Source organism: Ranitomeya imitator, chromosome 1 (genome assembly GCF_032444005.1).
Source record: "Ranitomeya imitator isolate aRanImi1 chromosome 1, aRanImi1.pri, whole genome shotgun sequence".
NCBI classification, from domain to species: Eukaryota; Metazoa; Chordata; class Amphibia; order Anura; family Dendrobatidae; genus Ranitomeya; species Ranitomeya imitator.
This window is the reverse complement of record NC_091282.1, coordinates 690,930,782-690,942,956: the sequence shown is the minus strand read 5'-3', so window position 1 is coordinate 690,942,956 and position 12,175 is coordinate 690,930,782. Positions and strand designations below refer to the sequence as shown.

At 44.7% G+C, this 12,175-nt stretch overlaps 1 protein-coding gene across 8 annotated transcripts in view; it reads left to right on the top strand.

The window, feature by feature from the left end:
- The window catches only part of STRN3 (striatin 3), a 73,490-nt gene that overhangs the window by 15,983 nt on the left and 45,332 nt on the right, over positions 1-12,175 (top strand). The window lies entirely within an intron of this gene.

The following is a 12,175-nucleotide window of genomic DNA, read 5'->3' as shown; positions in this document are numbered from 1 at the left end:
CAACTGAACGCTCCGGTCCCGAGTGCCGGCAGCAGCGCCGGGTACTGAGGTGTGAGTTTCTCGCAAGTGTGGCCCCGGCCTTGAATGCAATATCTGTTTCATTTTAAAAAAAATGGCGTGGGCTCAATTTTCTGCGTCAGAGAGGGAAAGCCAGCGACTGGGGGACCGATGTTTGTAGCCTGGGAAGGGGTTAATACTAGTGATGAGCGAATATTCTCGTCACTCGAGGTTTTTCGAGCATGCTCGGGGGTCCTCTGAGTATTTTTTAGTGCTCGGAGATTGTTTTTCTTGCCGCAGCTGAATGATTTACATCTGTTAGTCAGCATAAGTTCATGTGGGGATTGCCTGGTTGCTAGGGAATCCCCACATGTTATTAAGCTGGCTAACAGATGTAAATCATTCAGCTACGGCAATAAAAACTAAATCTCTGAGCACTAAAAAATAGGACCCCCGAGCGTGCTTGAGAAACCCCGAGTAACGAGTATATTCACTCATCACTATTTAATACCCATGGAGCTTCCAAGGCTATGCATATCAGCCCGCAGCTGTATATTTAGCCTTTACTGGCTATTAAAATGGGGGGGGAAAGGTTCTTCTCACCCTCCGACGTGCGTGCTGTCCTCGGCAGTGCAAGCGGCAGGTTCCGGTTCCAAAGATGCTATTCGAAAAGGACCTTCCATGACGTCACGGTCATGTGACCGTGAAGTCATCACGGGTCCTGCGCTCATACCAACACTGGGACCGGAAGCTGCCACGTGCACCGCACACAGGCGACAGGACTACAAGGGACCCTCGGAAGGTGAGTATGTTTTTTTTATTTTTTAACCTGTTACATACGTGACTGGGCAGTATACTACGTGACTGGGCAGTGCAGTATACTACGTGACTGGGCAGTGCAGTATACTACGTGACTGGGCAGTGCAGTATACTACGTGACTGGGCAGTGCAGTATACTACGTGACTGGGCAGTGCAGTATACTACGTGACTGGGCAGTGCAGTATACTACGTGACTGGGCAGTGCAGTATACTACGTGACTGGGCAGTGCAGTATACTACGTGACTGGGCAGTGCAGTATACTACGTGACTGGGCAGTGCAGTATACTACGTGGGCTGTGCAGTATACTACGTGGACATGCATATTCTAGAATACCCGATGCGTTAGAATCGGGCCACCATCTAGTACCCTTAGAAAGGGCTCAAACATTTGATACGTCAAGTGATCCTGAAATAAACCTTTTCTCCCTACCCAGAATCTATTTGGGGCCGACAGTCTTATGTCTGAGTCTAATATTGCTAAAAGTAGCAAATGAGGCGAGTTGGCAACCAATTGTTATAATTTCTGTACATGGAAGGATACAAGTGATTGTGTGACTGCTGCTCACCTCTCTAGTTGGTGCCAAAATGTGTATGAATGGTAGGAAACCTGTTATCTCCATCCCACAGTATAAACGTCTGCGCTGTCCGGTGTGTGACGTGGTTTTGTGGCTTCACCCATGGCTGTAGAATGAATAGTGTCCATTCTTGAGGAGACAGTAAAGACTTGACAGTTCAACAGGACCGTCTTCATGCTGATAAAGTGCACATGGTGATATATCCAGGAGAGAACAGATACATCACTGACAATTACTGATATTATCTTCTTACATTTGATGTTTCTCAGTTTTTTGTCTTTTGATATCAATAAAACTTTAAAATAGTCGTAAAGGAGTGAGGTATGTCAGATAAAGGCCTGTGGGTTATGTAGACACCCTGCCATCTGACAAGAGTTGGTCTAGATTCAGTGACGAGCTTAACTAGTGATGTCTTGAAGAAGCTTGTGAGCGACTTCTATTGGAGTTGAAATGGCTGCCACATTAGGCACTACTGGAATACCAATTCACACACACGTAAAGATTACCAATTTTAGGGGCAAAATAAAATTAATTATTAAATGTATTAAAAATATAAATCTTTCAATTTTCACGCTTGCCAGTGGTATTTTATTTTGACCCATACGCCCTATTGTTTCAGGAAATAATACATGTACATAGCCACAATGACTGATCAGATCCCGATTCTATATTTTGAGCTAAAGCATCTAATGGTCATGTGCAAAAGTCATTGTGAAGGGAAGATGAGCAGAGTGAGTTGTGACATCACCTACTGTGATTGGTGGATTCTGTGTTACCAGCTGTGTATAGAGGTGATAACCATCCCTATTACCCCACTTGCCACCGTCAGAGGGCAGGTGGAAAGAACGAGGCTACGCTCAGATTTGGGACATCTTATGGATGTGTCTTTTCTGGGGCTGATGTTGGTAGCCTGGTGGGGCAATATCTCTTGCCTCTGCCCAGGCTAATAATATCAGCCCACAGCTGTCTGTTTAGCCTTTGCTGGTTTGATTTTATAGTGGGACCTTATGTCATTTCTTTTTTGTGGAGTCCCTCATAAACTAACCAGTAAAGGCTAAGCAAACAGATGTGAACTGTTAATAACCTGGGAATCTTTTGGGCGATTGGCCCCTTTCCCAGATTATTAACTTCAGCCCCCAATTTGTGGGCTTTACCTCTGCTGCTAATGAAAATTACATGGAAGCCCACACCATATTTTTTTTTGTATTTAATTATTTTACATAGGATATACACAGCAGGTGCTGAATACATCTCCCATCATTGTCGTCTGGGTGTGCTTATCTCAGGAAGACCAGCCAACAATGATGAGAACTGTCTTAGCAGCTGGTGTCTTGGAACAGCACAAACTGTACCACTTCTGCCCAGGTGCCGGTGTATGTCATGGTGATGTTATCAGTGTGCACGTGTGCGGCACGCATTTTGTCTGTGCAGCTCAAAAAAAAAAAAATACTTCTGTGGTTTTCACATGGACAGATGGTCCATATGAAAATCCTGTCATGCGCACCACCGTTGAACACAATGGGTATGTGTGTCAGTATTTGCTCTTTTTAAAAAAAAAAAAAAAAAAAAAAGCGGACCATATATGAATGCAAAGAACAGTCATGTAAGGCTATGTGCACACGTTGCGGATTAGGCTTGGGAATTTCTGGTGCGGATTCTGCCTCTCCTGACAGAAAACGCACCTGCGGATTTGTCGCGTTTTTTGTGCATTTTTGCTGCGGTTTTTACCCCTGCGGTTTTCTGTAATGGAATGGGTACAAAAACACTGCAGATTCACAAAAAAGAAGTGACATGCTACTTCTTTTAAACCGCAGCGTTTCCGCAGCGGATTTTCCGCAAAGTGTGCACTGCGTTTTTTTTTCTCATTGATTTACATTGTACTGTAAATCAATTGCGGATCTGCAGTGTTTCTGCACTGCAAAAAACGCTGCGGATCCACAGAGAATCCGCAACGTGTGCAGATACCCTAAAAGGGGCCTTACACAGCGGATCATTTTCTGACAGGCCACCTATTCAGGGAGGTGAAACCTGTGCTATGGTGGCACATGTCTTTAATGCATCTCTGTTCGATATCCACTTCTGAATTTGCATCAGTCTTCATCCATTACATGTGTCCTTTTTTTATTCTGCTCCTGATTTTTACTCACAGGACCTGAATGTATTATTCCAACCTTTAGTGCATGAATAGAGGTGCTTCAGAATATAACTATACTTTTTACATGGGATTTAAAAGGAGCCGCCACCCCCAAAATGCATTTTTAATGGGCTATGTAGTGTGTAGGGGACTTGGCACTCATAACACCCATACTAGCCCTGTACCTGTTACTCGTACAGTGCCTGAGAAAATAACTTTTCATTCATATGCTACTGAGGAGGCTTTGGTGCACACTTAGAATGGCCAAGAGTTTGGCGCACCGTTGCGTTCTGATTGATGGTACTTGCCTCCCAGAGCAAGCACTGTCTGAAGGCCGCCGGTCTCTTTTTTTTTTTTTTTTTTTTTTTTTCTCTTGTGATGCTGCTTGCAGCACTTTTGGGTGTATTGGCCTAGTGAGTGGCGTCAGAAAAACGGACGCGAGCACTGTCAATCAGAAGCAGAGGAAGGGCCCGAATATGCAAATGAGGAGGCATGACCATGCACCAAGCTCTTAGCCACACCAAGGGTGCCCCGAAGCCTCCTTATTTGTGTATGAATTAAAAGGTACAGGTGCTGCGCTAGCGGCTGCTCTCTCATTTCATCTAGATATGTGATTTGTCTGAAGGCAGGAACAGTAAAGCCACTGCTGATTTGCTGCTTCAATTGCGTGATGTCACAGTTGCACGCGATCCCCAGGAGAGCAAAAGCTGACACCGCTGGAATGGCACCCGAAGTGAGTAGAAGTGATTATTTTACAAGGAGCATTGTCCAAGTAGTGGACAACCCTTTTAACGCTGGATCTCTGAAGTACACAGTCTGTCTTCCTTGTCTCAAGGATCTCCATCGTCTTCAATGGCTGAGTCTGATCTACAGAACAGATGAGTAGGAGCTCACAGACCGGAGACACAGATTCCCTTATGAAACTGTTGTGTGTATGGGTCAGTGAAACTCCTCTATGGTCCGTGTCCAAGGAAAGAATGGATCTCACCCGGACTTGTGATATTAGCGAGATTGATGTTTGACCGCAGTGCTGTTACTGTATTTAATAACATTCAGTTTGTAGTGAGAAATATGAGGGCAGAGCTGTTTTTATTACCGTACATGTATTTATTTGGCTCCTTTTGGCAGTTGACTTTGATTAAAATGTTAAACCTTTTAGCTTTTACAGCCTTTGTTTTACTGTGCATAGCTGATTGGACTAATTTGAAGCATATATGTAGTTTAACCCCTTAGCGACCGCCGATACGCCTTTTAACGGCGGCCGCTAAGGGTACTTAAACCACAGCGCCGTTAATTAACGGCGCTGTGGAAAAAGTCCATAGCGCCCCCCAGAGGCCGATTTTCTCCGGGGTCTCGGCTGCCGAGGGTAGCCGAGACCCCAGAGAACATGATTCGGGGGTTTTTTAACCCACCCCGCATTTGCGATCGCCGGTAATTAACCGTTTACCGGCGATCACAAAAAAAAAAAAAAAAAAGCGATCTCTTTTTAATTTCTCTGTCCTCCGATGTGATCGCACATCGGAGGACAGAGAAAAGGGGTCCCAGGAGGCCCCCCAATACTCACCTAGCTCCCCCGATGCTCCTCGTGTCTCCCGGTGGGGGCAGCCATCTTCAAAATGGCGGGCGCATGCGCAGTGCGCCCGCCGGCCGGCACCGGGAGAATCTTTGGGGTCTCGGCTGCCGGGGGTAGCCGAGACCCCAAAGAGCACGATCGGGGTCGGTAATACCTGTTTTGCGATCGCCGGTAATTAACTGTTTACCGACGACCGCAAAAAAAAAAAAAAAGTAAAGTGTAATTCTCTGTCCTCTGATGTGATCGCACATCAGAGGACAGAGAAATAGGGGGATTCGGGGACCCTAGCATACTCACCTAGGTCCCTGGATCCTCTTGCTGCTCCTCCTGGCCGCCGGCAGCAGAACATGGCGGACGCATGCCCAGTGCGCCCGCCATCTGTCTCCATCTGCCGGCCGGCAGGAGAACAGCAGTTGGGGCTAAAATTAGGGGTAGGGGTAGGGTTAGGTTAGGGGTAGGGTTAGGTTAGGGGTAGGGTTAGGTTAGGGGTAGGGTTAGGTTAGGGGTAGGGTTAGGTTAGGGGTAGGGTTAGGTTAGGGGTAGGGTTAGGTTAGGGGTAGGGTTAGGTTAGGGGTAGGGTTAGGTTAGGGGTAGGGTTAGGTTAGGGGTAGGGTTAGGTTAGGGGTAGGGTTAGGTTAGGGGTAGGGTTAGGTTAGGGGTAGGGTTAGGTTAGGGGTAGGGTTAGGTTAGGGGTAGGGTTAGGTTAGGGGTAGGGTTAGGGGTTGGGTTGGGGTAGGGTTAGGGGTAGGGTTGGGGTAGGGTTAGGGGTAGGGTTGGGGTAGGGGTAGGGTTAGGTTAGGGGTTAGGTTAGGGGTAGGGTTAGGAGTAGGGTTAGGTTATGGGTAGGGTTAGGTTAGGGGTAGGGCTAGGGTTGGGGCTAAATTTAGGGTTAGGGTTGGGGCTAAATTTAGGGTTAGGGTTGGGGCTAAACTTAGGGTTAGGCTTCTTTCACACTTACGTCGGTACGGGGCCGTCGCAATGCGTCGGCCCGACATACCGACGCACGTTGTGAAAATTGTGCACAACGTGGGCAGCAGCTGTAGTTTTTCAACACATCCGCTGCCCAATCTATGTCCTGGGGAGGAGGGGGCGGAGTTACGGCCACGCATGCGCGGTCAGAAATGGCGGATGCGACGTACAAAAAAACGTTTCATTGAACGTTTTTTTGTGCCGACGCTCCGCCAAAACACAACTGATCCAGTGCACGACGGACGCGACGTGTGGCCATCCGTCACGATCCGTCGGCAATACAAGTCTATGGGCAAAAAACGCATCCTGCGGGCACATTTGCAGGATCCGTTTCTTGTCCAAAACGACGGATTGCGACGGAATGCCAAACGACGCAAGTGTGAAAGTAGCCCTAGGGTTAGGGTTGGGGCTAAAGTTAGGGCTAGGGTTGGGGCTAAAGTTAGGGTTAGAGCTGGGATTAGGGTTAGGGTTTGGATTAGGGTTCGTATTAGGGTTAGGGTTGGCATTAGGGTTACGCTTGGGATTAGGGTTAGGTTTGGGATTAGGGTTAAGGTTAGGGTTGTGATTAGGGGTGTATTGGGATTAGGGTTAGGTTTGAGGTTAGGGTTGAGATTAGGATTAGGGGTGTGTTGGATTTAGGGTTTTGATTAGGGTTATGGTTAGGGTTGACATTAGGGTTGTTTTGGGGTAAGGGCTGTGATTATGGTTAGGGTTAGTGATTAGGATTATGGATGAGGTTGGGATTAGGGTTGGAGCTAGAATTGGGGGGTTTCCACTGTTTAGGTACATCAGGGGGTCTCCAAATACGACAGCCAATTTTGCGCTCAAAAAGTCAAATGGTGCTCCCTCCCTTCTGAGCTCTGCCGTGCGCCCAAACAGTGGGTTACCCCCACATATGGGGCATCAGCGTACTCTGGATAAATTGGACAACAACTTCTGCGGTCCAATTTCTCTTGTTACCCTTGTGAAAATAAAAACTTGGGGGCTACAAAATCTTTTTTGTGAAAAAAAAAATATTTTTTATTTTCACGACTCTGCATTCTAAACTTCTGTGAAGCACTTGGGCATTCAATGTTCTCACCACACATCTAGATAAGTTCCTTGGGGGGTCTAGTTTCCAAAATGGGGTCACTTGTGGGGGGTTACTACAGTTTAGGTACATCAGGGGCTCTGCAATCGCAACATAATGCCCACAGACCATTCTATCAAAGTCTGCATTCCAAAAAGGCGCTCCTTCCCTTCCGAGCTCTGCCGTGCGCCCAAACAGTGGTTTACCGCCACATATGGCGCATCAGCGTACTCGGGATAAATTGAACAACAACTATTGCAGTCCAATTTCTCCTGTTACCCTTGTGAAAATAAAAACTTGGGGGCTACAATATCTTTTTTGTGGAAAAAAAAATATTTTTTATTTTCACGACTCTGCATTCTAAACTTCTGTGAAGCACTTGGGCATTCAAAGTTCTCACCACACATCTAGATAAGTTCCTTGGGGGGTCTAGTTTCCAAAATGGGGTCACTTGTGGAGGGTTTCTACTGGTTAGGTACATCAGGGGCTCTGCAAACGCAACATAATACCCGCAGACCATTCTATCAAAGTCTGCATTCCAAAACGGCGCTCCTTCCTTCCGAGCTCTGCCGTGCGCCCAAACAGTGGTTTACCCCCACATATGGGGTACCAGCATACTCAGGACAAATTGGACAACAACTTTTGGGGTCCAGTTTCTCTTGTTACCCTTGTGAAAATAAAAATTTGGTGGCTAAAAAATCTTTTTTGTGGAAAAAAAAAAATATTTTTTATTTTCACGGCTCTGCATTATAAACTTCTGTGAAGCACTTGGGCATTCAAGGTTCTCACCACACATCTAGATAAGTTCCATGGGGGGTCTAGTTTCCAAAATGGGGTCACTTGTGGGGGATTTCTACTGTTTAGGCACATCAGGGGCTCTCCAAACGCGACATGGCGTCCGATCTCAATTCCAGCCAATTCTACATTGAAAAAGTAAAACGGCACTCTTTCTCTTCCAAGCTCTGCGGTGCGCCCAAACAGTGGTTTACCCCCACATATTGGGTATCGACGTACTCAGGAGAAATTGCACAACAACTTTTGTGGTCTAATTTCTCCTGTTACCCTTGTGAAAATAAAAATTTGTGGGCAAAAAGATCATTTTTGTAGAAAAAATGCAATTTTTTTTTTTCACGGCTCTACGTTATAAACTTCTGTGAAGCACATGGGGGTTCAAAGTGCTCGCCACACATCTAGATAAGTTCCTTAAGGGGTCTAGTTTCCAAAATGGTGTCACTTGTGGGGAGTTTCCACTGTTTAGGTACATCAGGGGCTCTCTAAATGTGACATGGTGTCCGATCTCAATTCCAGCCAATTCTGCATTGAAAAAGTCAAACGGCGCTCCTTCACTTCTAAGTTCTGCGGTGCGCCCTAACAGTGGTTTACCCCCACATATGGGGTATTGGCGTATTCAGGAGAAATTGCATAACAAAATTTATGGTTACATTTCTGTTTTTACACTTGTGAAAATAAAAAAAATGGTTCTGAATTAAGATGTTTGCAAAAAAAAGTTAAATGTTCATTTTTTCCTTCCACATTGTTTCAGTTCCTGTGAAGCACATAAAGGGTTAATAAACTTCTTGCATGTGGTTTTGAGAACCTTGAGGGGTGTAGTTTTTAGAATGGTGTCACACTTCATTATTTTCTATCATATAGACCCCTCAAAATGACTTCAAATGTGATGTGGTCCCTAAAAAAAAATGGTGTTGTAAAAATGAGAAATTGCTGGTCAACTTTTAACCCTTATAACTCCCTAACAAAAAAAAATTTTGTTTCCAAAATTGTGCTGATGTAAAGTAGACATGTGGGAAATGTTATTTATTAACTATTTTTTATGACATATCTCTCTGATTTAAGGGCATAAAAATACAAAGTTTGAAAACTGCAAAATTTTAAAAATTTTCGCCATATTTCCGTTTTTTTCATAAATAATCGCAAGTAATATCGAAGAAATGTTACCACTAACATGAAGTACAATATGTCACGAAAAAACAATCTCAGAATCAGCGGGATCCGTTGAAGCGTTCCAGAGTTATAACCTCATAAAGTGACAGTGGTCAGAATTGCAAAAATTGGCCTGGTCATTAAGTACCAAATTGGCTCTGTCACTAAGGGGTTAAAGGACTGTTCAGAATAACTTTGTGTATGATTAGTATTGCTGGCAATTATGACTTGTATCCTGCATTTTTCATCCGTTCTCCACTTTGCAGGCTTTAGCTCTAGTTTTCACTTGTCTCTGAGCTAGTGGGTGGAGACTGTGTGCTTTCACATTGCGTTCGGTGTCCCCGTCAGAACATACATCCGAAATACCCAACAAAACGGGGTCCAGACACATGCGCCAACAGGGCCAATAGACTGCAATGGTGACGGCGACCATGCGCTCCGACATGCACTTTTTTCGTCTGAATGTCCACCTGTAGGTGTACATTTCCAAAATAACTGCATGGCAGAGTGCACGTTCGCTCTATCACCATTGCAGTCTATTGGCCCTTTTATGCATGCGTCCAGACCCCGTTTTGCTGGGGATTTCAGACTTATTCCCTGATGAGGACAGCTCCCTAACTGCTAAGATGTCTCTCAGACACAGTTCGCCCAGGTAAGAGGGATTCCTTCGTTGATGCCTCTTGTGGCACATGTTCAGAATCAGTAGCAACATAGAAGACCTAATGCAGCAATAGTAAGCAGTGTAGTTGTTAATCCAACACTTTCTAGAAAGAATAAAGAGAAAAAATGCAATCGCACAGCCGCTATACGCTAGACCCTTACTGCTCCAGGGGCAGAAAAATGCACTATTAAAGCCTTTTGTCAGAAAACAAACTAAACAAAAAAAACGCTAAAAAGATTATACCTTGGTGCTGCTTAAGAAAAACAGATCCAACATGATACATAAGAAGAGACTGAAAGCGCACTCACCGGTATATGAACAATCAAAGCGGTTTATTCACATGAGATCATGCGGTGGAAGGAGGGTATGTGAATACAAAAGAGGATGACAGCTGTTTCGTGCTAGGTGAGCACTTCAACAGATCCATTGGACCGCTTTGATTGTTCATATACCGGTGAGTGCGCTTTCAGTCTCTTCTTATGTATCACTTTCTAGAAAGAAGCTGCACCTTTGACTCTTTTCCTTCCATTTGATCACAACAAAATTTAGTTGAACTTTGATGTGGTCATAAACCAGATGAGTAGCTCAGAAAACAAGGGTTACGAACTCTGCCGTGACTCATTAATTCATTCTGCAACCTATGTGAGACCCTATTGCAAAAAAATAATTGTAAGTGGGGCTGAAGCCCCTCCACCTTTCTCCTTTTAAATCTGTAGAGTTTAGTGAACACTGACTGCTGAGTTTTCCTACCAAGTGAGAATGTCCATACTTCATTTGTGAAGACGTGGCCTTGTACTGTCTGGACAGTGTGAAGGCTTGCTTACTATCATAAGATACGTCTGAAGTGATTTTATATATATATTTATTGCGTTAGGGGGGATTATTCGGGACTTTAATGAGCCATGCAGTAGACCTGATTTCTGTTATTTTCTGCACCGCACCATCGCACCATCTGAGCGTGCATCCACCATTTTGGTTCTGTCTTATGTTACCTTTGAACTACAGAGCGTTGTAAGCCTTGGTCTGCTTTATGCCTCCGATTTGAAAGTTTTCGCTTTTTGTTTTTGGGGTCCTTTTCAGCAATCCACTGTGTTTCAAGGTTTCCTTTTACGTTCCATATTCTTGACCAAATGTAATCGCTTGCTTAATTTTTATTTTTTAAAGGAGCTGTCCGGTGTTAACTTGTTTGTGAGTCCGACCACTGGGACCCGCACCAATCGGCAAATGGGTAACTTGTATGTAAGATGGAGCGGACTGGTTGAACGCTGCTTTGTTCATTCCCGAGTGCTGCACTTGAATAGAGTGGCTGTGCGGCGTTTGACTTGTTATCCATTATGTGCTGGAGTTTTTTCGATCTGCCAATCACTGTTTGTCCAGACCGATGAGTATGTTATCAGCTATCCTGTGGATGTGTGATAACTTGTTTTTTGTTTGGCCAACCCCTTCAAGTATGTGTAGTTGGTCTCCTACTGGCAGATGTGCGGTGCCTTGGTCCTTACTGTGGGCCTTTCCCAGCTGTGCTGGTTTGTTCTCTACGCACCCGAGATCCAATACACTGTGTTCCAAATTATTCTGCAGATGACATTTTTCTTGGATTTTCCTAAATGCTTGGTGCAAATGACAGTCTAATAAAAGTCATCACCCGTTAGATTATACATCGAATTTTATTGAAGAAACCTCCCAATAATAACAGTATAATCTCCAAAATAAATAAAAACTCAAAATGCATTGTTCCAAACTATTAGGCACAGTAGAATTTCTATACATTTGATATATTTAGAAGAACTGAAAATGCTCATTTGTGGAATTTGCAGCATTAGGAGGTCACATTCACTGAACAAAAAAGCTATTTAACTCCAAAACCTCCTAACAGGCCAAGTTACATGTTAACATAGGACCCCTTCTTTGATATCACCTTCACAATTCTTGCATTCTTGTGTTTTTGGAGAGTTTCTGCTTGTATTTCTTTGCATGAAGTCAAAATAGCCTCCCACAGCCGCTGTTTTGATGGGAACTGCCTCCCACCCTCATAGATCTTTTGCTTGATGATACTCCAAAGCTTTTCTGTACGGTTGAGGTCAGGGGAAGATGGTGGCCACACCATGAGTTTATCTCCTTTTATGCCCATAGCAGTCAATGACTCAGAGGTATTCTTTGCAACATGAGATGGGGCATTGTCATGCATGAAGATGATTTTGCTCCTAAAAACACGTTTCTGCTTTTTAGACCATGGTAGAAAGTTGTCAGTCAGAAACTCTACATACTTTGCAGAGGTCATTTTCACACCTTCAGGAACCTTAAAGGGGCCCCACCAGCTGTTTCCCCATGATTCCGGCCCAAAACATGACTCCTCCACCTCCTTGCTGACGTCGCAGCCTTTTTGGGACATGGTGGCCATCCGCCAACCATCCACTACTTCATCCATCTGGACCATC